This window comes from Narcine bancroftii, chromosome 12 (genome assembly GCF_036971445.1).
Source record: "Narcine bancroftii isolate sNarBan1 chromosome 12, sNarBan1.hap1, whole genome shotgun sequence".
Classification (NCBI taxonomy): Eukaryota; Metazoa; Chordata; class Chondrichthyes; order Torpediniformes; family Narcinidae; genus Narcine; species Narcine bancroftii.
This window is the reverse complement of record NC_091480.1, coordinates 82,864,960-82,892,839: the sequence shown is the minus strand read 5'-3', so window position 1 is coordinate 82,892,839 and position 27,880 is coordinate 82,864,960. Positions and strand designations below refer to the sequence as shown.

The window sequence follows — 27,880 nt, the reverse complement described above, 5'->3', positions numbered from 1 at the left end:
TGTGTTGGGGGCTGCAGAGGTCATGAATTTTAACCAACATGATATGCTAAGGGTGTTAATAAATGACTGAACCTGAATTACTCAATGATTTCAGTAAGAAAATGCTACAACAAATTTTAACAAGGTAGGAACGTCACATTAAGCTTAGAATCAAGTGGCTAACGCTCAAGGATGAAATGAAACTCTATCAGATTAACACTAAATTATCATCTTGTTGAATATTTTAAACTCAGTTATCCTTATTAATGAACAAAGTCCGTACAAATCACAGTTAACAGGGTGAGTTGCAAATATTTTCTAAAAGATGTAATGGTGACACCGAAGGTTGAGTTGTCTCTTACCAGCCTCCTCCACATAGCCTAGGAAGTGATAGAATATCACAGAAATACAATGGATAATAAAAATATTCTTTGCATTATCACAGTGACTCTCTAACTACCCCTTTTAAGGATAACATTATCACAGCAGACAAATTTCAAACTGAACTGCAGCAATTATCTTTCCCTCCATAGGTTTGTTTTCCAGCATTTATCAAAGCCTCTTGTTCATAATTAGTGCCACATTTTAATTGTTGCCGTTGTTGATACTGAGCTGGTCACAGACGATTTCAGTGAGCTCCCCACACGCGCACGAACGCACGCACAGTGTGAGGGGAGAGAGTGTGAGGGGAGAGAGTGTGAGGGGAGAGAGTGTGAGGGGAGAGAGTGTGAGGGGAGAGAGTGTGAGGGGAGAGAGTGTGAGGGGAGAGAGTGTGAGGGGAGAGAGTGTGAGGGGAGAGAGTGTGAGGGGAGAGAGTGTGAGGGGAGAGAGTGTGAGGGGAGAGAGCGTGAGGGGAGAGAGCGTGAGGGGAGAGAGCGTGAGGGGAGAGAGCGTGAGGGGAGAGAGCGTGAGGGGAGAGAGCGTGAGGGGAGAGAGCGTGAGGGGAGAGAGCGTGAGGGGAGAGAGCGTGAGGGGAGAGAGCGTGAGGGGAGAGAGCGTGAGGGGAGAGAGCGTGAGGGGAGAGAGCGTGAGGGGAGAGAGCGTGAGGGGAGAGAGCGTGAGGGGAGAGAGCGTGAGGGGAGAGAGCGTGAGGGGAGAGAGCGTGAGGGGAGAGAGCGTGAGGGGAGAGAGCGTGAGGGGAGAGAGCGTGAGGGGAGAGAGCGTGAGGGGAGAGAGCGTGAGGGGAGAGAGCGTGAGGGGAGAGAGCGTGAGGGGAGAGAGCGTGAGGGGAGAGAGCGTGAGGGGAGAGAGCGTGAGGGGAGAGAGCGTGAGGGGAGAGAGCGTGAGGGGAGAGAGCGTGAGGGGAGAGAGCGTGAGGGGAGAGAGCGTGAGGGGAGAGAGCGTGAGGGGAGAGAGCGTGAGGGGAGAGAGCGTGAGGGGAGAGAGCGTGAGGGGAGAGAGCGTGAGGGGAGAGAGCGTGAGGGGAGAGAGCGTGAGGGGAGAGAGCGTGAGGGGAGAGAGCGTGAGGGGAGAGAGCGTGAGGGGAGAGAGCGTGAGGGGAGAGAGCGTGAGGGGAGAGAGCGTGAGGGGAGAGAGCGTGAGGGGAGAGAGCGTGAGGGGAGAGAGCGTGAGGGGAGAGAGCGTGAGGGGAGAGAGCGTGAGGGGAGAGAGCGTGAGGGGAGAGAGCGTGAGGGGAGAGTGCGTGAGGGGAGAGTGCGTGAGGGGAGAGTGCGTGAGGGGAGAGTGCGTGAGGGGAGAGTGCGTGAGGGGAGAGTGCGTGAGGGGAGAGTGCGTGAGGGGAGAGAGTGTGAGGGGAGAGACAGGCTATCTGCTGGTCAAAGGCCCAGCAAGAATTTTGATCCCTTACTTATTCGAATGGGGAAAGCTAAAAGCATTTTATCTTGGAATTGAGAGTTCAGATGCATTTCCACAATTTTTAGGTGTTAATTCAGATCACATTTTTATCAGAATAATTGCCAACATTTTGTGCCGATTTACTTAACTCTTTCACAACTGAGTGGTTTATTGGAAACAACAGAAGGTAACGAAAGAAAGAAGCCTTGCTGTTTCCTGTTGAATACTGAGCAGTTCAAGTGTTGTTAATTCTAACTAATAAAATAAAATACAGCATATTCTGAAATAGGAAGGAATGGAATAGAAAAGAATTTGAGGAGAACGATTTTGATTTATTCTAAAGCACAAGCAATGGCATTTCAAATCCATGCACATCAGAAATTGGTTCTAATACATGTGTTTCTGACAATATCTTGTTTTATTAAACATTAATATTTTACACCAATATTTTAAATATTCAATGCATTAACTGATGATTTTTCAAAAGGTAAAATGACATTGCTCATATTCATCATAGAGTTCAACAATTAAAGGATTAAGAAGCCTTGTACTCAATTGTACTTGATATTTAACTAAACCTCATTTGATCAGGGGAAATCGGAGCATCCAGTTTAAGTTCAAAGCTGTGCAATGATAGCACTACTACATCATAATTTTCAGATATATCTTTGGCTTAGGAGAGATTCAGAGGAAATTTCCTGTCAGGATGTTGGTTGGGGTAGAGGGCCAAAGATATGCACTGGATAGGATAGACTGAATCAGTCCAAATGTTGTCAGTCCTCCACTTGAGCCTCTTTCTTTCTTTCCTCTTATTCCTCAAGCAACTTCTATTCTTCTCTCAATCATTCATCCCCTTAATTACATCCATACTATTAGGGGGTCAGTCACTCTCTGTGGTGTTGAGTTCTACATACTTGCCTTGGTAACCATCTTATTTTTATGACTTCTGGTTCAACTCTTCTCTTTGTGGAAGTGTTATATTTGCATCCATTTTGGGAAAACCCACAGCTTTAAAGACCTCTATTAGTTCAATACTAATTGTTTTTTCTCTCCTTCCCAGTACCCATGTAGAGACTTCAACTTTAAATATTAATTCTCTTCCTCTTTCCACAGATGATATCCTGTTTTCTGCTTTTTTTCTGTTTTTATTTCAGATTTCCAGGTTCTACGTGTTTTGACTGATTTTGTTTTTCACCCCTCAGCCTTATTTTCTTGAGAGAAAGGAGACTCCATCTTTCATCCTTGACTGATACATTTATCCTCACATTTTGGAATCATCTTTGCAAATCCTTTCTGCATCTCTTCATTGTTCCTTTATCCTTTTCAGGCAGGGTGTAACACTTGAAATCTAATGAAAGTCCTGCAGAAAATTTGGTATAACACCCCTTGTTTTCAAGTATGTCCCTCAAGAAATAAACCCGAGTGGTTAGACTTTTGTTAATAACTTTTCTAATCCACAAGAGCCCATGGAATTACAGGAAGGACACCAGCATAGACAGATCATTTGGCTGATCAGCGGGAAACAGAGTAGAAATAAAGGGATCCTATTCTGGTTGATTTCCAGTTATCAGTGATGTTCCACAGGGGTTGGTGTTGGGGCTGCTTCTTTTAACATTGTATATTAATCATTAAGATTACAAAATAGATGACTTTGTGGCTATATTTGTGGATGATACCAAAATAGGTGGTAGGAGAGGTGGTGCTATGGATACCAAAAGGCTGAAGCGACTTGGATAGATTAGGAGAGCGGGCGAAGAGGTGGCAGATGAAATACAATGTTAGAAAATGTACGGTCAGGCACTTTAATAGAAGAAATTGATGGGCAGACTATTTTTTAGATGGGGAGAAGATGTGAAATTCTGAGGTTTAAAGGGACTTGGGAGCCTTCGGGCAGGATACACAAAATATTAACCCCCCCACCCCCCCCCCCCCCCACCAGGTTGATTTGGTGGTGAAGAATATGAATGCAATGTTGGCATTATTACAGAAATAGTATATAAGAGCAGGGATATTATGCTGAGACTCTATAAAGCACTGATGAGACCTCACTAGGAGCATTGTGTTCAGTCTTGGGTGCCTTATTTGAGAAAGGACATGGTTCAAAGAAGACTTATGAGAATGAAACCAGCAATTAAAGGAATAGTATGTGAGGAATGACTGTCGGCTCTTGGACTGTAATCATTGGAGAACAGAAGGATGAGGAGGGACCTCAGAGAGGCATTTCGAGTGCTGAAAGGTCTGGACAAAGTAGATGTGGCAAGAATGTTTCCCATGATAGGGGATTCTAGGACAAAAGGGCATCAGTTCAGGATAAAAGGGCATCAATTTAAAACAGATACACAGAAAACATATTTAGTTGGAGGGTTGTGAGTCTGTGGAAGTTGTTGCCACAGGTGGCTGTGAAAGCGAGGTTGTTGGGTATATTTAAGGCAGAGATTGACTGGTATTTGATTAGACAGGGCATCAAGGGGTTACAGGGAGAAGGCCGGGGTGTGGGGCTGAGTGGGAGGATAGATCAGCTTGTGATTAGAATGACAGAGCAGACTTGATGGGCCTACTCCTGCTCCTATATCTTGTGAAACGTGTCGCATGACTTTTAGTGGTGAGTTGACAACACATGGATATGAACTGAATGGCCTTTACTCTTGTCTGAATTCTCAGAAGCAGATCAATTTAACGTTCCTTAATCTGCAGAGCCTTCCAAATCACCACATTATCTCAGCATGGGCAAATTCACATTCACGATCTTAAAAAAAATCTAAAACCTAAACATGCCTTTGGGGAAAACAGTATCATATTGGTTGACACATATTTTTCTCACTGTTTGCAATAGACTAAGAAGAAATGATATTTGATTTATTTTTAGTATAAATGCATAAAGGTTAGTGCTTAGCTGGAAGCTTGCATGATGTGTTAAATGCAGAAGAGGACAATTTCATGGAAAGCAGTTTATTGAACAAATTACACAGAGTCTGAATCCACGGTGAAAATTTCAATATCAGAATCCAGTGGCCTGGCTAAAAAATTTTCCTGGCTTTGAAGAGGACATGATTCATTTGCACATCTGGATCCGTGAATGTTTCCGTCAACTGATTAATGATTTAATTTCTTCTTCAATTTAGGATGATCTTTGTCGGGAATGCTATCAAAAATGTTTTTTAATGGGTAATTTTAACTCTGCTGTTGGAGAATCCCAGCTACTTTCCTTTCAGGTTTTGGACTGGCCTGAAGAGTAGCAACTTGTCCCACGAGTTGAAGTCTTTATCCATCCGCTATGGAATATGAGGGCAGCGTCAATTCAAAACTGCAAAACGTTCCGAAATGCAAATTGGGAATAACTAGAGCACAATTTTTATTTGAAAGAGGAAACTTATCCTTGGATCAGTATTGTTAAATTTGCAATGGAGAATTGTGTACTACTTCCAAAATTCACTTCCATTGACTTCAGTTGAAAAATCTCCTGAGCAGTTCATTGAAGTCCAGAGGCAGGTTTCAAAGTATAAATGCCGCAATATCACAGATTTAGCACCACTGACAGAAATTGTACCATGCAGGAAGAGATTATTTGGTCTATTAAGCTAATTATTGTTACAACCTGTTCCCTTACTGAGGCATTGCAATGATATATTTGGAGTGTAAGTACAAAGACCAAAGGTTTATGTTTGCTGGTAAATTTGTTTTCTACCTATGTCTCACACACACCATCTCTCCTTTTCATTTAAATTATTGACATCATTTATGACTCCCCTGGCATGATTTCTTGCCACAAATCCATGAGGTCCAACATGCAATGTTTTGATAATGCATATGAGGTGATTAGATTACGGTCTCAATCATTTTGGTTGATAAGTCCATTATTATTCAATGGCCCAGGAAAAAGGGCTCATTTAAAGAGGACTGCTTTTCCAATGAGTTACTGATGAACAAAAAAGAGCTTGAAATCAGGATCTTGTCAATAGTAGTCTACTGTTGTGTGTGTATCTAGATATATATGTGTATAGGTAGTGATGTATATAGATATATAGCGTAACACTCATTGCAACCTTCAATGTACCCACTGACATCTCTTGCTTATTTTGGAACCTTGTTAAAGTTTAACTGGTAATAGCCATGACTAAAATTACTGCATCACTTTGTCAATTTCATCAGTGAGAGAGTGAAGTATTTTTCTGGAGAAAGGGTGGCTTGTACATATGGGACAGGTTGCACCTGAACTCGAGGGGAACCAATATACTGGCAGGTAGGTTTCCTAATTCCGTTGGGGGGGGTGTGGAGGGGCGCAGGGAGGTTTAAACTTGATTCGAAAGTAGGGGGGTGGGTGACTGGAGTGAAGCAGAGGAAGAGGTGGTTGACAAACAAGTGGAGACACCTGGTACAGAGTTCATGTGGAAGGACAGGCCGATAGGGTCAAATTGAAGCCAAGGGGATGATTCACAATGCTACAGGGGCACAGTCAAAAGTAACAAATAAAGGTCTAATGTTTTTGTGTTTAAATGCATACAGCATAAGTAAAGGGGATGACTTTGTAGAACAGCTACATTGGAAACTATGTGGTTGTGGCCATCGTGGAGTATTAGCTAGCTTAAGGATGGACGTTATTGGGACTTAATGTATATCAAAAGGATAGGCAAGTCAGCAGTGGGGGTGGTGTGAAGAATGACATTAAATTATTAGAGAAAGAGGATCTGAAGACATAAAATCATTGTGGGTTGAGTTAAGAAATGGGAAGGGTAAAGAGACACTGTTGGCAGCTTGTTTACGAGCCCACTAAGGGACCGGGTGTACTGGATTGGGTGTTGTGTAATGCACCCAAGATGATTAGAGAGCTGAAAGCAGTGGATCTAAACCTTCTTCTACTCTCACACCACCTTAAGTAATGCCTGACTAACTACAGAGCACTATGCCATAGGTGCTCTGTGGTTAGTCAGGCATTACTTAAGGTGGTGTGTGAGTGGGGGGGAGGAAAAGGTTGCGAACCACTGGCTTAGAAATATTAAAATGGAAAAATGATACAACTGTAGCTGACAAGGGAAGTCAAAGCCAATTAAAAGCTAAACAGAGGGCATACAAGGAAGCAAAAATTTGTGGGAAGACAGGACTGGGAAACTTTTTTAAAAACTTGCAGAAGGTATCTAAAATCTCATAAGGAGGGAAAAGATAAAATATGAAAATAGGTTACCAAGAGGATACAAAAAGCTTCTTAAGATGTAAAAGAGGTGAGAGTAGGACCATTGGACAGTGTCGATGGAGAAATAATAATGGGTGACAAGGAGATGGCAGAGGAAGCAAATGAGTCTTTTGCATCAGTCTTTACTGTGGAAGACGCTAACCAGATGTCAAAGGGTATCTGCGAAGGGAAGTGAGTAATTCAAGGGAGAAGGTGCTCAGAAAGCTGCAGTGTCTAAGGGTGAATAAGTCTCCTGAACTAGATGGATTGCACCCTCGGTTCTTGAAAGAGATAGCCGTAGAGATTGTGGAGGCATTGATAATGATCTGTCAGGAAGCAATCGATTCTGGTATCATCCCAGAAGACTGTAAAATCCCAAATGTCACCCCCCACCCCCTTATTCAAGGAGGGGGAAAGAGGAAACAGAAAGGAAATTGTAGATCATTTAACCTGACCAGTGGCATGGGGAGAGAAGGGGGTGCAGGAGGAGCCAAACTCCCCCCATTCTGACACTCCACCACCCCCCCTACTTTGATGTCACTTCCACCACCCACCACCACCCCCCACCCCCCCCCCCCCCCCCATCCCTGCTCCAACGCCATTGAAAAATGAGTGCAGCCAGCCATTCAAACACTGACTCACTATCAGGCATGTGTCGTGGCGCTTTTTTTTTTAATGTGCTCACTCCCCCTAACTTTAGATCCTGGATACACCCCTGAACCTGACATCAGTGGTTGGGAAGATGTTGAAGTTGATTGTCGAGGATGAGGTTTCGGAGTCCTTAAAGGCACATGACAAGATAGACCAAAGCTAGCATGCTTTTTTTTCAAGAGAAGTTCTTGTTTGTCAAATCTATTGAAGAAGTGTCAAGCGGGCTGGATAAGGGAGATGCAGTGGATGTTGTGATTTTTAGAAGGCTTTTGACAAGGAGCTGCATATGAAGCTACTTAACAGGATAAGAGTATAACAGGAAACATATCAGAATGGGGTGAGCATTGGCTGATTGGCATTGTCAAAATACAGGGATCATATTCTGGTTGGCTGCCCGTTGCTAGTGGTGCTCCACAGGAGTCTGTGTTGGAGACACTTCTTTTAATGTTGTAAATGATTTAGACAATGGAAATAATGGCTTTGGGGCCAATTTTACAGATGATAGGAAGGTAAGTGGAGGAGCAGGTAGTGTAAAGGAAATAGGGAGGACACAGGAAGACAGACAGATTAGAAGAATGGGCAAAAAGGTGGCAAATGAAATGTCATGCATTGTAGCAGAAAAAAAATAAAGGGGCGGATTATTTTTCAAATGGGAACATTTAAAATACCCCAATGTTAAAGGACCTGGGAGTCTTGTGCAGGATCGTCTGAAGGTAAACTTGATGAAGAAGGAAAATGCAAAGCTGGCAATCATTTCAAGAGGAATAAAATACAAGAGCAGGGATGTGATGTTGAGGCTTTATAAGGCACCGGGAGACCTCACTTGTAGTAGTATGAGCAGTTTTGGGCTTCTCAGTTAAGAGAAATATGCTGACATTGGAAAGGATTGAAAGGAGGCTCTGGGAGTGAAGGGGTTATCATTTGAAAGCTCTTGGCTTGTATTCATTGGAATACAATGAGTGGGGATCTTATTGAAACATTTCAAATGTTGAAAGGCATGGACAGGGTAGATGTAGAAAGGTTGTTTCCTATGATGGGAGAGTCTAGGACAAGAGGGCACAACTTCAGGATTGCAGGGTATCCGCTAAGAACAGAGATGTGAAGGGACTTCTTCAGCCTGAGAGTTGTCACAGGCAGTTGCGGAGGCCAAGTCATTGGGTGGATTTAAGACTGAGATTGATAGGTTTTTGATTATTCAGGGCATCAAAGGTTGGAGAGAGAAGGCTGGGCAGTGGAGCTGAGTGGGAAAATGGATTAACTCATGATTAAATGGTGGGACAGACTCAATGGGCTGAATGGCCTATTGCTGCTCCTATATTTGATGGTCTTACCTTGTGGCAACTACATCTGTACATGCTGACTGGAAAGGAGTGATAAAATAAACTATCCTTTACACTTGGTCATTGAAGTAGCATGTTTATTCTCCCACCACTATTCCCATCTGAAGTACAGGCAGCCCCCGGATTATGAACGTCCGACTTGTGGACAACTTGTACTCAAGAACTGGCTATGCACAGCTTCAGTGATTTGTTGACTCAAGGAAGGAGAACGACATCCGCCATTTTTATGTTGGATCATGGTTATTTACCTTTTTAACCATGTCTCCAAAGTGTAAATCCGATACAGGAAAAGCTTTGTACAAACCTCCCTTGATGCCTACTTCAAGAATTTTGACTAAATGATGCTAAATAAGAACTGTATGTACTTGTTCAGACTTACCTACAAATTCGACTTAGACAGACTTGGAATGGATCTTGTTTGTAACCCGGGGACTGCCTTACTTTAGTCAGCCTCATAGCTAAAATAACAGTCATTTTAAGTTACCCAATTACATAAAGGACAACAAGACTAATTTTCAGTCACACGTCCCACTGGCAACAAGATCTGACTTTAAAACAGCTTCAAAGAGCTTGTTTCTAAATGTTACCTACATGGCCTCCAGCAACACAGCTGCTCAGCAAGGAACTTTGTTAAAAGAATCTTAACAAACTTTCTATTCTGCATCATCCACCATTTGAGTCGAGTCCCTGCATCAGAACCCAAAACTTTGACCGTTCTCTTGGATCCTCAGATACTGCTGAGATTTTCCAGCAGTATTTTTTTTTATGGCTCCAGTTTCCAGCATCCACGGGCTTCACACTATTCTGCATCTTGGGCCAATTAATGTAGTTTGTTGTAAGCCAACTTGGTACAATTGTGGAATTTTGAATTTTTACCTGGGACGTAAATAATTCATCCTCAAACCCAAGGGACTACATCAAAGAAGGATAAGAGGAAAGTTGGGGGGGGGGAACTATTGACCATTACCATCAGGAGAGTGGAAAAATTCAACAGTAGCAGTGAGGAAAGAACTGCACTGAGTGAAGGGAATGAATTAAACTCTGGAGAAGCAGACAACAGTGACCAGTTCGATTAAATGGCAAAAAATATTAATCACGCCAGCACTGCAATTCGTTCATTTGAGATTTTGTTTCAAGCTTTCAAATGCAGTCTGATATTATCTTCATTCCGCTGATTATGTATTACATACTACTTCTGACACTCATTTACCAAAGCTAGCCTTGGTTCCTAATTGTTCTTCAGAAGCTGCCTTCTTGGACTGCCGCAGTACCTCATGTGAAAGTTCCTCCCTCAGATAGGGACTTAGTCCAGTATTAGTTTAAGGCCTTGGTTCCCGACCCTTTTTGTCCCATTCGCATACCACTTTAAGTAACCCCTTACCACAGGTGCTCTGTGGTTACTAAGGCATTAAGGTGGAACGTGAGTGGAAAAAAAAAGTTGAGAGCTGATGTTAAAGTGCAGCAATTGTGAAAGTACGTCCACTTTGAAGGAAACCTCGAGCAGTGAGTATTCTCCTTCTTCATGGAAAGGTAATGATCTTAAGGGATTTAATTTAGACACGCAGCACGGTAACAGATCCTTCCGGTCCACGAACCCATGCCATCCAAATATCCTAATCAACCACTGTATGTTTTTTTTATTGAATGGTGGAAGGAAAATGCAACACCTAGATGAAACCCACACAGATACAGGGAGAATGTACAAACTTCTTACAGACCGTGCCGGATTTGAGCTCTGGCCACTGGCTCTGTAGTAGCATTGCACTAACTGCTAAGATAACCGTGCCCCCATGTTGGACTAAGCTTGGAGCGTGACTGCACTGGTGATGTGAAGGGAGTGAATTTATATTTATACAGAGACCTGGATTACAAAGAAGACATTACCACTACAATATCCTCCACATTCACTGGAAGGATAATCAAACTAATATCTTTCTTCACCCAGGCCGACATCCCTGCACTGAGACTATCGATCAACCTTTTGCATAAGATGCTATAGGTTCTCTGTAGATTATTTAAGGTGGTAAGTGAGTGGAAAGCAAAAAGTTGAGAACCACTGCTCTAGTTACATTCAGAGTAACTAGGCCAGTGGTTTAGTTAATCTGAATGTGGTCTAGTTACCTTCAGAATAGCCAGCCCACCTTCTCCATTAGCTACCTTCAGTTATATTTGTGAAAGAGTTTGTACAACAGCCTTATGGTCATTTCACAGCCATAAAGCTAAAAGAGGAGGAGGATTGGATGCCAATTACATGGGCTCTTTTCTCCTTGAGAAAAGCCTGAGTTATTCATCTCCCATTTTCCTCCTTTCTCCCACAAAGAAACACAAGATTAGGAAGGTACATTAATCTTTGTCACTATGGTTTACAAGTCCTCTCTAAAATTATTGTTCTCCTTATGCATTCTTCAAACTGGCTATTGACTTTATTGGTTGGGGGTCAATTATTTCATTACCTTGTGAGGAAAATTTCACAGCTCTGTGATTACTAGAGGAAAAAAAACACTGCAATGTTTTTTTTTAAAGATAGCTTCACCGACACTCAAATTTGTTAAAATTGCATTGAAGTGGCTGTAAAAATCTTAGCAGTTTAGTGAACAGATTGTGTGGACCATTGCAGATACAGACTAGCAGGTGTGTGGGTGGACAGTGTGCTATGTTATTTTCTTTAAATGGGTCAGAACACTGTCTATTAGGGCAGCGATTATTCTCATATCATAACTCCATGAGCAGTGAATTTAAAGTTTGACATTAGTTATCCTAGCACCACATAAAATTAACATTCTGCATTCATTTTAAAGAGATGATACGCTTTTACGAAACATTATCGGGAGACTCAATTTCAAGACAATTTAGCAAGTTCCTATTCTAACACTAATTAACTAACAATTGCACCCTCATTTGAGTCTAATTAGACCTTAACAGCAGAAGCGTGACATTTCAACTTGGGGAATGATGCAGGCTGTTTTTATGAGCAGTGAAGAACTTCTTGAGGCGGCACAGTCGGCAGAGCAGCACCAGTCATCAGGACCAGGGTTCGAATCCCGTGTTGTCTTTATGTTCTCCTTGTGTGGGTTTTAACCCAGGGGCCCCACTCTTCGTAATGCACCGGGTCATAGGTCAATCAGGTTGTAATCAGGCCTGTTACCGTGCTGTATGTCTAAATAAAAAATAAATAAACTAAATCCCACACTGAAGGAGACAAGCCACAACAATGCATGGGAATTAGAAGATGTCAGACTTGGGATTAATGAGATGGAAAGCAAACAGTGAGAGGGAAAACCAAGGGAAGCAAAGAAGGTGACAAGTCCAATGAGCCAACTACCCTCCTCACCACTTTTATCATGGCTGTTCTTAATGTTGACCTCAGTGCTTTCCTACTTAATCACATAACTCTTGGTTTTATTGTAGTTCCAAAAACTCCCTATCTCCATTTTTTTTTGCACATTTTTTGATTTTTTTTTTACAAACTCATAAAGTAAGTAATAATCAATGCAATCTTTTTCAACATGCATGGGACGTACAGAGTCTGTGGTTTTCTTCCCCCCCCCTTGCCCCCAAACACATAGCGATACCAATCACACATTATACAAATACAAGTGGGGATCAGAGTCCTCACCAAAGACCTAAAACGAGGAACAGCCTTAATTAACTAAATAACCCAATTAAGAAATAAAAGGGGAAAAATACTAAAACTAAAAAGGGGGTTAAAAAGGAAACGTTCCCATCACCTGTGCCATGTTCTATTTTCCCCATTTCAACCTTAACCAGAACAGAAGGTTCTGGAAATGCTCAGCAGGTCAGGTTGTGGGGAGAGCAGTGGCGTCACTAGGGCTGATGTTACCCAGTGTGGTAACTCATGGTGTCACCACCTCCCTCAACCCATGGGCCTCCTCCCGTAGCAGACCGACAGAATCTTTAGTAATGTTTTTTGTACTGGTGTTCCTTGTAAATCATAACTCCCATATAATGGCAATAATAGTGAGGTAAACGACTGGAAAAATTAAAATTACACCTTTAAATTACAACATCATACACTCAGCCTAAATGTATTTAAGTTTACATAGTTGCATGTGGTTAAAGTGAAATTTCAGTAAGAAAACTTCATCCTCAGAAAATGTCTTGATATCAGTTCCACCAATACAGTATTGTAGCTAAAACACGAGTACATTTGACAAATGCAGCGACTATAAAAACACCAGCAGCAATGAAAACAACAGCGTTTTCTGATGATGCGTGCAGACGAAACCCCGTGATTTGATGTGTCATTGTAATTGGGTAATAATGATGGCTCTGACCGGAGCACATTAGAAGATCCAAGAAGTAAATTAGCATCGAGTTTCAGCCTTATAGGTATATTGAAACATGTAAATGAGCTTACGAAAAATATTTTTGTTATAACTAACTACAGGGATATTTTTATAAAAAATAATAAATTTCTGCTTAAGTACGGCACAGAAATTTTATAGACAGTCATTTTGGTGTCACCCCCTCTGATGGTGTCACCCGGTGCGGTCTGCACCCCACCAGGGATGCCATTTGGGGAGGGAATAAGGTTGCAAGTTGGAACACTTCGTCAGAACGGATTCGGGAAAAATGTCTTCAACTTGTACCATTGATTTTGTTTCTCATCCCACAGTTGTGTCCTGACCTGCTGATTATTTCCAGCTTTTTCGATTTCCACCAACTGCAGGATTATTTGTATTTTTAAAATTAGTGAGTCAGTGTTTTCAGCTCGCTGGGAGAGAGAGTTTTAAAATGTATAGCTTTCCAGGATGTGAAACCTCTCCTCTCCTCACTCTTGTGTTGATATCTCCTTTTCTTGAAATTATGCCCCAAGAGCTATATTCTCTCACTAGTATTCTTCCTGAGGGAATTTTTTTTGCTTTGCTAAAATTACCTCTCATTCCTCTAAATGCCGGAATCTGGTTTCACCCTTTCCTCACAAGACCATGTCTTCATCCCAGGACTCAGCCTGATGAAATGTATTTTTTTTAAATTACAAGTCCATTCGTTCGTTCAGGTGCCTTGCCGTTTGGCATCGATGATCACGTCTCTCCAACCATCACGTTCCCTGACCCTTTGAATTATAATTGTTTCCTCCCCTGTTTCTAAGCCATGATTTTTATCTATCTCATTTTCATTGTATCTGCCTCGGCTTTTTTCCTTCCAGCTGTCTGGTTGTAACTAAATGTTCTAATGTGTCTCTTCGCCCTGATGCGTCCAGAAAATTTTGATTGCTGTTTTCTGATTCTTTTAAGTCACGTACATCGACTTCCCATGAACCAAAATCAAACGAATCGACAAAAATCGCCATTTCGTTGCTGCCTCCTTCAATTTTCCCTCCTCTCTTTTTATTACAAGGGCGTCACAGAAATGTTGGCCTCCCTCACCCATTTCCTGACTGATGATTAGATCTTTACTTTCTTCACCCACAGTACAATAAATGAAATCAATCGATGTAGTTACGTTGTTAATTAATGATCACTTTCTTTCTTTAATATCATTTTAATCTGATTTCTTAACAGAAAGAGATAGGCTTTAAGAACATAAAACATCTGGCAGAATACAGACCGGGGTTGGAGGTCCGGAGGAGGAGGAGGAGGGGTAGGGGGAGGGGTAGGGGGAGGGGGAGGGGGAGGGGGAGGGGGAGGGGGAGGGGGAGGGGGAGGGGGAACATATGGGAAATAGCATAAGAAAAAAAATTTTTTTTAAAGTAAAAAAATAAATCATCCGAGAAAGGTTTCAGGCTGCCTGAGGAATATTAATTTGTTCTTGCAGCCATTAACTAATTCTCTTTGTAACTGTCCATCTGACCTTCCTCCACTCTTAAACAGAAGAAAGCTGTTGAGGAGTCTGTTTGGAAGAAGTACATCAAAACTCTACCTGCCCCTTTGGGAAATTCCAGTGGCTCCATAGCACGACACCATTACAGTGTCAGGGACCTGGGTTTGAATCCTTAAGTGATTGATACACTCTCTCCGTGACCTGCGCAGGGTTTTTTTTTCCGGGTGCTCCAGTTTCCTCCCACCCTCCAAAATGTATGTGGTGTAATTGGATAGGTCGTGGGGCTTCAACCGAGCTACGTCGTTAAAATTAAAAACAACATGTCCAAGGAAGATGGCTCTGGTCATTAACCTTAAATCAATCATATCAAAGCTGCCTGTGGCATTTCCCTGTGTGTATTTACGGGTTTATCCGAACTCTGCAATTGGTTGGACTCCAGTTTCATTGGAATAAACTCGTAAATTCCCAGTGATACTCAATAGATTAGCAGCAAATGTGGAGATATAGGGTTAATATCTCAGGTCGATTGTTATCCTTAAGGCCTTTTTTCAATATTTGTATCTTATATGATTTAAATTTATAAATGTAGACATGCAGCACAGTAACAGGCCCTTTTGGCCCACTATTCCGTGCCACCTAATTGACCTACAACCCCCATATGTTTTGAGTGGTGGGAGAAAGCCAGAGGAAACCGATGGAGATGTGGGCAGATGTACAAACTCCTTACAGCGCCAAATTTGAACATTGGTCCCGATCACAGCATCGCGCTGACCGTGCCCACCTTAATCATGGCCAATCACAACATTCCACCATATGAATCTGTCATGAAAACAAAACTATTTTTCATATGGGTGATGTCAGCCCATTCATCCAGAGATCTGGAAAATCAAGCAGAGATGAGAGTTCCAACCCCACCTTGAGAACTGGGGATTTCAAATACAATGAATTCAATAAAACACCCGATAAATCCATGTCAGGAGGTTATAAAATCATTATATTGTCCTAACACTCATCAGATTCATGATTGTCTCCCAGGAAGAAAGTTAGTGATTCTTACCAGCTCTGATGTGTGGTCACCACTGAAACCTTTGAGATGAGCCAACAAGCCATTCACGTCAAAAATTAGTGTGCAATAACCTTTGCTGACACTTTCATCCAGTTTTAAGTTTTAAAAAATGGTGACGCTGCTATTACGCCAGCACTGCTGCTATTGTGGAAATGGGAAAGTGGAGACAGTATTGCTCCAAAGGGTCCGGTACTAATGCAGGCAGCTCTGTACAGGCATTAAACGGCCTGTTAGAGGAGCTGATGGTGTTTTTTTTTTAACTAAAATTGCGCAACCACAGAATCTGTGGTTTCTTAACCCAAGATGGCACCGTCTGTGCTTGGAAGTGGCCACGAGGGATCGCAGATTCCAGAGAGAAGTGGACCAGTGCAGGGCACCAGAAATGGGGAGAACACCCGCCACCCCCTGTTGAGAAGGAGAAGCAGTGGAGACAACCCGACAGGATGGTGACACAGCAGATGAGTGACCCACAGAAGCTGCAGGTAACTTGCAGTCAGGGGACTGGCATGGACTGCAGGCTGCTGGAGGCTGTCTCATGGGAACCAGGTATCAGTACCAGGATTCAATTGGGTGCTGAGGGCAAGAAGGGCTTCCGAAGGGCCTCGGGCGCTGAAGGCTTCCAGATTGTATCGGAGGTTTGGATCTGGATCTCGGGGTGCCAATGAATTGAACAGGAGTTTGTGTGACTTCAGAGGCTGCGGGAGCACTGGAGGCAAATCCATGGACACTCAGTGACTCTGAAAGGACCCTTTTTTGCTACTCTTTCTCTCATATTGTCAGCTTCGAACAGAGATGTTTAGGAATTTCTTTAGCCAGAGGATGGTAATTCTGTAGAATTTATTGACATAGGAGGTTGTGGAGGCCAAGTAATTGGGTGTATTTAAGACAGAGATTGATAGGTTCTTGATTAGCCAGGCCATCAACTGTTGTGGGGAGAATGGTGGCCAAGTGGATCAGCTCATTATTAAATGGCAGGACAGACTCGTTGGGCTGAATAGCCCATTTCTGCTCCTAGATCTTATGGGCACTGGACGACACAAATGGAGACTCTATCTGCCTTGCGGCAGGCAGAGGGAATTGCATGTAATATGATGTGTTCTGTTCTATTACATGACTATAAAGGAATCTTGAATCTTGAAATTATCTTACCCAGTCAATATTATAACAAGTTGAAAGGCTAATTCTCAAGTTCTGGTTGCACTAGAATTGTCACCCATGGCATTTGGTTTGCATATGGAAGGTAATGTTAAAATGCCATTGTCGGGACCGTTAGCAACCGTGTGGTACATTGTAACAGTTGGCAAATTGGGTTTGGATTTAGTTCCCAGGCACTGGAGTGGATTCACAGATTTGCTTTGGAGATAGCAGAAGCTTAACAACTGGGTGTAGAGAGCTGACAGGACACAACAATGAGTGGAAACAACAAAGGACACCCGACAGCCGTGGCAGGGCTAAATGGCGTATCCTGCTACAAAACCAAATTTGGTGCAGTAGCAGACAACGATGCTTTACTCTCAGATAAGTTCAATGCCTTCTGGGCCCAGTTTGACCAAAGAAGAACCACATCTCCTGTGATGATCCTCTACAGTCAGTATCCAAGTAAAGGGATGGACTTCAGGACAGTGAATCCAAGGAAAGTCTCTGGTCCGGATGGAGTACCTGGCCGAGCACTGAAAACCTGTGCTGACCAACTAGCTAGTTTATTCACAGATATTTTTAATATCCCGCTCCAAACAGGCTTCAGTCACATCGATGCCCAAGAAGAGGGTGGTCACCTGCCTAAATGACTATCGACCAGTGGCTCTCACATCCACACTAATGAAGTGGTTTGAGAGGCTGGTGTTGAAGCATACCAGCACCTGTCTGAGCATGACATGGATCGATTCCGATTTTCCCACTGCAGCAACACGTCTATGACGGATGCCATCTCAATGGCTCTGCACAACACTGGAAAACCTGGACAGCGAAAATCCATACATCAGGATTCTCTGACTACAATTTGGCTTTCAACACCATCATCCCCTCAAAACTGATCATTAAACTCCTAGACCTGGGTCTCAACACCCCACTGTGTAAATGGATCCTGCATTTCCTCACCTCCAGACTACAATCAGTGAGGATTGGTGAGAACATCTCCACAATATTCATCAGTACTGGACTGCGTTCTTAGCCCCTGCTCTACTCATTTTACAACCATGACTGTGTGGTTCAGTATGACAATAACATAATCTACAAATTTGCTGACAATACCATGGGAGTGGCCTGTAGATAAAGGAGCAATGAGTCAGCATGCAGGAGGGAGATTGAAAACTTGGCTGAATGGTGTACCAACAACAACCTCTCACTCAATGTCACCAAAACCAAGAAGCTGATTGTGGACTTGAGAAAGGGAAAACCAGAGGTGTGCGATTTAGAGATCATTGGGGAAATCAGAGGTGGAGAGGGTTCTCAAATCTAAATTCTTGGGAATCACTATCTCGGGGAACCTTTTCTAGACTCATCATTCCAACATAATCTTGCAGAAAGCACGTCAGCCCCTCTGCTTCCTCAGGAGTTTGCAGAGGTTCAGTATATCATTGGAAAACTTGGCAAACGTTCACAGATATGCAGCGGAAAGTGCGCTGACTGGCTGCATTGCAGTCTGGTATGGGGGCATCAATATCTCTGAGCAGAAAGCCCTGTAAAAGGTAATGAACACAGTCCAGTACAAAACTCTCCCCACCATTGTGACCATCTACACGGAACATTAGCTTTCAGAGAGCAGCAGCAATAATCAAAGATCCTCGCCAACCAAGATATGCTATGCTCTCAATGCTGCCATCAGGAAAGAGGTATAGGTTCCACAAAACTTGTACCTCCATGTTCAGGAGTAGTGCTACCCCTCCACCATCAGACTCCTCAACAACAGACTAATTCAGAGACTCATTTAAGGACTCTTACTTTGTGCATTAGTTATTACTGAATATTTTTCTGTCCTTGCACAGTCAATTTCTTTACACTTCTTTCTTTTGTGTGCATTTCTTCTTGAGTACAGTTTATAGTTATCAAGAATTAAGAATTCTGCTCGGCCTGAAGGAGAAAGAATCTTCTGGGTTGTATGTATTCTGACAATAAATTTGAACTTTGAACATAGAAGAGAGGAAATCATACTGTTCTGCTGTGATTCCAAGCTAAGTTACTTTCATAACTCTGTGGGCCTGGTGTGGGCGTTGCATTGCTCATTGCCAGGGTAGATCTAATTGACATACTATACAGGAATATCAGAGTCAGTACCACCTGGCTGAGGAACCGCTTCTTCCCAGCAGTGAGAATGCTGAACAACCAAAGGAACTGTTCACACTAACCATCTGAGACTCTCATATTCATGAAACAATATCTCTTTATTATTCATATATAGGAACGTTTGTCCTGCGTATGTTTTGTTTGTCTGTATGTATGTGTGCTATGTCTGGGTGTGCGTCTGCGGGTTTTGCACCGAGGACGCTTTTTTGTCAGATTGTACCTGCGCAATCGGATGACAATAAACTTGACTAAAGGTGCAAGATGTGAGATCATTATATTCCCCAGAGCTGTTGGTTTTTAATAATAACTAAGCCTGTAGAAGAAGAACACGTTTAAGCTACTTTCTAAATATAAACCAAACTCTGTAACAGCTACACCATTGCCAGAAGTAGATTTTCTTCAGTCAGGGATGTGAGAATTTTATTGACAATTTAATAATCAAAAACCAAAAATATACATATCCAATATTAAACTGCCTGAAGAAATTGCTTCAAAGCTAGCCTCTGCAGTTTCCTTGACAGATATTAGTCCAACTCGGCTACTCGACTGACCATACAATGGCCTCAAAATAGTTTACCTCAGAGAAATGAGTGTTGACTTGGCTGCCAATTTCTCGTGGGGTTGCATGGGGTGCAATTATTTTTTACACACAATGCATGGAAGGATAAATGGGGCTGATGAATCTGAGGGTTAGAATATGGTTTGCAATCTTCATTAGTTTCTCTTTAGAAGATTCAATCCAAGATTAATCTTTGCTTTGACCAAGTTTCTGCACATTTTTAAATACAAAATTGTGCCAGCCAGTGGCAACATCAGGATAGCATCCAAAACTAAGATTTTCACCATATCTTGGCCTATGTGACCATAAACTAAATTCTATCAATTCTGACCTGTTACCTGTGGGGAAGGAATACCACGTAATTGAAATGCATTCCTTGGTGTTGAAGACTGTTAATTGTGTCTATCTGAATATTGATGAGGGCCATTGAAACGTAAGGTGAGAGATTGTTTGTACTTCTCACCTGACCCAGAAATAATGTCAAACTGTAAGCAGCAAAATAAGCGGCTGCCATATATGTTTACATGCAAGACATAAAAATGCTGGAGAAACTCAGCAGATCACACAGTGTTTACCAATGAAGGGCATTAGCCTGAAGCGTTGGTTACCCTTTTATTGATGCTGTGTGACCTGCTGAATTTCTCCAGCACATTTATGTATTGCACTCAACCCCAGCATCTGCAGACTTTCTGGTTTGACAGCACAATGTGTACATGTATGATGCTCTTTCCATCTAACCCCAATAGTTTCCAAAAGAACTCTCAAAAACTTTTGCTCGACATTCGGAATATCCAACTTGCAATGCTTCTCTCTGGATCCATCCTCAAAAAGGTGCATAACATCATTCATAAGAGATACAGCATGGAAATAGGATCTTTGGTCCACACCGTGAATTATCATTGCCTCCACTGCCAATAAAGAGGTTCTTATTAAAGGAAGTTATTCAATATCATAAATCAACATCTTAAAAGAGCAGCCCAATCAGTGAAAGACCAATAAGAGCATTGTTCTTAATCATTCATTGGGTGCAGACATCAGTGCCTTGGCCAACATTTCACATGCAAACATATTTAAGTTGGTTAGAGTGAGGCACCATCTTGAAAATACAAACACACACACACTTTAAGAGGCGGCTCACATTCTCAGAAGCAATTAGTGATGGGCAACAAATAAGAAATATTTATTTAAACCATTAGCATAGGGGGGTGGCATGGTTAGTGCAATGCTGTTACAGCGCCAGCGATCTGGGTTCAAATCCAGCACTGTCTGTAAGGAGTCTCTCCCTGTGTCTGCGTGAGTTTCCTTCCATCCTTCAAAATGTATGGGGTTTGTAGGTTAGTTGGGCTGCATGAGTTGTAAGAGTCTGTTACCCTGCTGTATGTCCAAAATAGGTTTTACTGTCTAGTTTTTCCTGTTTGAATAAAGGTGTCTCAATTAGAAGCAAGATTATGAAAGTCATGTTATTGCAACTTCCCAAGGTTTTGCAAAGCTGGTGTAATTGTGAGTTTATTGTAAAGCTTTTAAAGCATCTGGTTAATGCATTTTCTAGAACCATTACTTTGCTGAGAGGCTATTTGTTAATAGAAGTACGTTTAAAATAGAATGGAAAGAGTACTTTGAAGGGAAATGCATTGAACCAAAAAAAACAGGAAAATGAACCAGTTGGATAATTAAAGTAAGCATGCTCTGATATAATAGTGGTTTCAAGATCTTACAGCAGATTTATCCAGATTGCCTACAATTTTCTGTCTATTTCGCTTAATGTGGAAATCATGAAAAGCTTGTTTCCTGAACTTTTGATAACAACCTAGGGACTAGCCACAGCAGGAAGAAAGAAATCCAAAACAATTTTATTTTTGGCTATTTTCAAATGTCCTCTTGGAAACCCATGCCCCACCCCCACCCCCACCCCTTCCCTATTAGGTTATAGGAGCACCATGAAGAATTCGCCATCAGCCTTCACAGAGATTTTATTAGGTCAGCATTACATTGTGGGCTGAAGGGTCTGTGCTGTGATGTTCTATGTTCTAACCTGTCCACCATTTCTGATAGAAAGATGTTGAACCTTCCTTAATCAGTGTTTTTTCCTGGTTTCCCTGTCAATCAAATATTAGAAAAAGTAAATACTGCTAAGTTTCCGCAATGTAACCTACTGTAAAGCAATGCTATAGAGAGAACTAGTTGCACTGCTCCAAAATATCTTACAGGAGTATTGACTTCTGCAAATTAAAATAAAATTATTTCTCTCCAGCAAACAGAAAAAAAATAGGATTAATAATTACAAGGCTTTTGTCACATAAAGGATTTGTGTCTGAATAAAAATGAGAAAATTTAACTTTAGCAAACAATGCCATGCTGTATTGGGAAAGCCTGTCATGTGACAGCACTGCCCCCTACCTCGTTAGAGGACACACCAGCTGCCAATCAAGATTTGGTTCCACCCCACCCATTAGTGCACACCTTGCTGTTGGCCACATGTAAATTACTTGGACTGCACTCTCCAGCCTGCCTGTACTTGGCCTTGGGACATTGGCTGTTGTAATTAGATTAACCCTCCTGCCACTGAGCTATTGGCTCCCAGTAAATGATGTGGGCTTGTTTCCCCCCCCCCCCCCAGCACTATAAAGGTGCCATGTGCTGCTTCTTCTCTCTGCCAGCTTGGGACCACCCTGCTTCATTCCAGGCCTAGAAATGTGAAAGGGTGCTGGAGAAACTGTTGGTAAGATGTGCACTGTTAAAAGGGTTGGGAGGGTTTAATTAGTGTACCTTGTAGCATAGAGCCAAAGGGTGGTGGGGCAACGTAGTGATCATTATATGTACCATTTTATTGTGTGTGTGTGTGTATGCTTGCGCATGTATAGAGGTTTGCCTAACATATTGACCCTGTTGTCCCATTTCCATCCCTACAGTAAATTTGTGCTTTGTACCTGCACTTTGGTCTGCTTTTTAACCTGTGAGGCCCACACAAACCCAAACAACACATGTACAAATGGAAGTAGGGTTAATCAAATTAAAATTGGACTCCCCAACCTCCTCGGAGAATGAAAGATTCAAATCCTGCTCCCAGGCATTCTTGATTTTAACTTGGGGGGGGGGGGGGGGAGGGAGGGGCTATCTTAGATCAGCCAAATTATCGTAAATGTGAGATATTAAGCCTTTATGGAAAGATTGTACATCAAAAAGTGTCAAGAACTGTCACCTCGGGGATTCCAGGGATCTGAGGTTGAACAAAATGTCTCTTTTTGGATCACCTCAAAATGTTGATATTTTACTGACTTCAATTGAAAGCCAATTTGATCTTTGGCATCATTGATAGCCAGATGTGCAACTTTGATAAAATGAAAAGATAATACTTAATCTACACATACACAATGACTAAGATATTATGGCATGTTGAAGTCTAGAAAAAAAATTAGATATGCTATTAAGGATTCAAATGTTAAATTCTAAAGGACATGGAGGCCATTTAGTGTTTTTCTGGAATGTGGGTGCTGTGCTGTCCCTCTCCAAGTTGGTGACATTTGATTCATGTTGGTCAACTTTCAACTTTGCTTAGAGGAAGGGGTTTTGACTTGTTTTTCCTTTGGGTTTTTTGTTAAATTTTACTTCATTCTCATGATTCTGATCTTGATTTCCATTTTGTGAGACTATTTTGAAAAAAAATTTTGAATCTTTTAGTGCATTGTACTGTTAAATTGTTTATAATCAAAATATCAATAAAAATATTTTAAACAGAATTACAAAGCAAATAAATGTTGAAAATCTGAACTAGAACATTACAGCACAGTACATGATAATATCCCAACCTATATATACCTACCAAAAAAAATGAAATCCTCCCTACCTCATAACCCTCTTTTTCTTTCATCCATGTGCCAGTCTAAGAGACTCTTAAATTCCCCTAATGTTTCAGCCTCCACCCCCACCCCGGCAATGCATTCCATGCACCCAAAACTCTGTGTAAAATAGATAAAATTTAGCATGATGTTTCGCCGAAACTTCCCTCCTTTCACTTTGTATGGATATCCTCTAGTGTTTGATTTTCTTGTCCTGGTAAAAAGGTGCTGGCTGTGTGCCTTTCATAATCTTGTAGAACTCTATTGAGTCACCTTTCCTCTTCTTCACACCAAAGAGAAAAGCCCTAGCTCTACCTTGTCTCATAAGACATATTGTCCAATTCAGGCCGTATCCTAGTAAATCTCCTCTGATCCCTCTCCATAGCTTCCACAATCTTCCTGTGATTAAATCACCAGAGAATTATAGAACTGCAACATTACCTCAAACATCTGAAATGAGAACCTAAATTCTTGGAAATACTCAGCATGTCAGGCCACATCTGTGAAGACTGATAATATTTCAGGTTGATGTTTTTATTTTCATAATAGACCACTGAAGGATTAATGTTCACTTCTAAGAAGGAACTTCATATCTTGTGTTATTGGAGTAACAGGACAGAATCATGGTTAGGTCTTAAGATCTGCTTGAATTTGTTTTCAGTGGAAAACCTAGTTCAACAGTTCACCTTGTAATATCAATCAGGAAGAAGTTTTTTTTATTCCCCCGAAGAATGTCTTTATTCACAGTAGCTTGAATGTTGTACATTAAGCCTTTGGAGATGCCATCCATTTGGGTGACTGTTGTAGCACGAGAACAGGCAGCATGGTGCAGCTTCTTTGCAATACAATCCCAACTCCTTCAGATAATCAGACCTGATGGTGAAGGGAATGAAAAATCAGTCAGATCAGCTGCTATAGAACATGGTCTATCAGTCAGTTCAAAATGGTCACTGATGTTGATCAATATTGTCCATGATTTGGCTTTCACAAGCATAAAGCAATACCATTTCAAAAGAGCAGAGTTGAAATGTAATTGTCCTAATTCAGATAATCTTTGTATCTTGATCATTGCATGCTGGATAATCAATGATTTGACCATTATGTGTGCAGGAGGTCAAGGAGATGATAATTGTCTTGAATTATTGCACGGATCTTTGTGGTCTGTTGGTTTGTTCCTAATAGATAACAACATCTCAGATTTCAGATTTATTGTCAGAGTACATACATGACATCATATACAACCTTGTGATTCTTTTTCCTGCGGGCGAGGCAGAATCGCCACTTCTTGGTCGTGCAAAAAAAACTGCACAATGTACACCTATGAAGAAATGTAAACAAAATGACTGTGTAATACAGAGAGGAAAAATAATGTAGTGCTTAAAGAGTCCTTAAATGAGTCCAATGGGTTTGTCGTTGAGGGGTCTGATGGTGGAGGGGGAGCAGCTGTTCCTGAACCTGGTGGTGTGAGTCTTGTGGCACCTCTACCTCATTCCTGATGGTAGCAGCAAGAACAGAGCGTGTGCTGAGGTGTGGATCCTTGATGATTGCTGCTGCCCTCTGACGGCAACGTTCCCTGTAGATGTTCTCAACGGTGGGGAGAGCTTTTCCTGTGATGTCCTGGGCTGTGTCCCCTACCTTTTTCCGGGCTCTATGCTCAGGGGTATTTGGTCTCCACATCTGACCGTGATACAGCCGTGTCCACAGCAAGAGAGAAGGCAAAATATTCTTGCTCTGCGCAATCATGCACCTGTTTTACATATCAAAAATAACAGCTGGCAATGTATGAAATCCTCTACTGGTTATGAAGAGAAGTTTACCCTATGTCAATCTAGTGCAATTCAAAACCAAACTGGATTAAGACGGGATTACAGCCTAGAGCACAGAGTGACATGTAAGATGGGGCCAATATATCTCTTGTTCATTATCTGATGGTAGTGTTGGAATAATTCATTATTGTCATATTTTTAGCTGGTTCAGCTAAATTTAGGGCGATATTCAACTTCAGAGACTTGCCAGCAAACAAGTTACTCATCAAGATCAAGCTGATAACTTGTTGGCTGAAGCTTAGCACTGCCCTAAATTCAATGGAAAAAGCTAAAAATATTACAGTAATCAATTACCCCAACAGTGTCATGTGGAACTATATTTAAGAAACATTTCCCAATAGTCTATGCAAAGGTTTATTCTGGTTCTTGTTGGTTTCCCAAAAAAAAAAGTGCAATGAAGCAAATTTTTACATTTTAAACTAACAAATCTTGATTTTAAAGAGATGTTAGCTTGAGAATGTAGCAATGAGAACCCTCTTGATTTGGCAATCTGTGGATTTAAACACAACTGCAGATCCATAATACATGTACTGGCTAGTGAAGATTCTGCTTCCTGAACATTTTTGGGTGTATTTTGTGGATTTTAGGATGCTGATCAAGAAAATATCCTTAACATTTTCTGATCCTGTGCTGAGTTTTAGATATAGCCAATTTTTGTGATTTCCTGTCATTTTTTTTAAGTCTAGTTATATTCCCCGCAAAGCGAGCTCTTTAGTCAGTCCATGCATGCTTGGGCATGCACTCACTGCAGGTCCTATGCTTATGTCATCTTGGGTCTGGAATAGGATGGAAGGGATTTAAAGATGTTGCTGAGAATTGTCTTGGCAATTCAGAACACTAAACTACATCAAGCTGATTGGCAACATGCTTCAAGCGTACAAAACCATGAAGTGCAGCATGTCATTGAAAATTCATTTTCTGCATTCGTCCTTGGACTCCTTCCCTGCTGACCTTGGTGTGCAGTCAGTGATGAACATGGTGAAAGGTTTCACCAGGACATTGCATTGATGGGAAAGTGGGATCAGGGCAAGTGGAATCCATCAATGCTGGCCGACAATTGTTGGACATTGACATCAGATGCTGAGTACAAACGAAAATCAGCGGCAAAACATTTTTAGGTCAGTTGAATTAGTCCAATGTGCAATTCAACAGGCTAAATTCAATAAAAATTAATTTAATGTTTCTCCAACTTCCTATCTGATATATCAAATCTGAAATTATCCTTGTGTTCAGCTTGAAGTTGTCCATCATAATCCCCAGGTTTTTTTTTCCCAGGATGTAAACATTTTGAAATAACTTGCTGCCCAGTGTGATCTAGACTTGTTCCTTATTGGAACACTGAGCGAATTTTAATGAAACTGATGGAGTGGAGGTGGGTAAATGATGGCCCATCCCCGGGTCAACTGAGAGCTGTTTGTTCACAAGTCAGAGATGTCCACGTTCTATGGTAATCTATTTTGTATCATTCTACAGACATTTACTAAAAATCTTTCATTGAGCAATCACCCTTACACGACCCATAAATAAACTAATGGAATAGATACTGTATCCAGTCATTAATGAATACCACGAAACATTTTATTGCTATTACAAGCTTGGGAAAGTGCTTCATGAGTGAATGGGAGAATTTTTGTGAAGTCAGACTTCAGTAAGCCTTTCACAACCCAGGTAGCACCTGCACTCCCTCAAGCACTTGGTTTCCTTCTTTCATATGGCTGATGTAGAATGGCACCTATAATTTTACATTTATGTGAGTATGGCAAACAAACACATGAGGAATAGCAAAATGTATCATTCCACACCTCCATCTCATTATTTAATTCTGGTCTTTGAGATTTATTTTTATTGTCATGTAATTTACACAGAATTGCCTTCTGCCTGCCATAAAGCAGACAAAGAGTCACCCATAGTGTTGCCTGATGTCCCTGACAGTAAGAAAGAGAAGCAAAAGAGAGCCCTTTCAGAGTTATTGAGTATCTATAGGTTGGCCTCCAGTGCTCCCGCAGCCTCGGCAGCCCAAACACAATCAGGAAGCTTTCAGCCCCCAAGGTTCTTTGGGAATGTTATCTATTCGATGATCTGTTCTGGGTAACTACAACCACACACTGGAAATTTTTAATTTTGAATTGATGTCCCTTGTTCACTCGTTTACAATATCCATTTAGTATATCACAAATGGTACGTAATTTAAATGAGTGTTTAAATGTCGGGTAAGAATTTAAAGAAAATAGAATGAGATTCTCTGTTTATTTGAGTTGAATTTAGTTATTGTCATATACATTCTTTGGCTTGGCTTCGCGGACGAAGATTTATGGAGGGGGTAAAAGTCCACGTCAGCTGCAGGCTCGTTTGTGGCTGACAAGTCCGATGCGGGACAGGCAGACACGGTTGCAGCGGAAAATTGGTTGGTTGGGGTTGGGTGTTGGGTTTTTCCTCCTTTGCCTTTTGTCAGTGAGGTGTACATATAATGTACATATGCACCAAAATTCTTATTTGCTGCAGTTGAGCAGGTACTTAAAAAAAAAAACTATAATTGTAAACTTAATTGAATTAAGAGACGATAAATAGATACATAGTAAATCTTCACAGTAATCCA

The 27,880-nt window shown here is 41.6% G+C and overlaps 1 protein-coding gene across 1 annotated transcript in view; it reads left to right on the top strand.

The window, feature by feature from the left end:
* Positions 1 to 27,880, top strand: part of LOC138746674 (voltage-gated delayed rectifier potassium channel KCNH4-like) — a 172,920-nt gene that overhangs the window by 21,400 nt on the left and 123,640 nt on the right. The window lies entirely within an intron of this gene.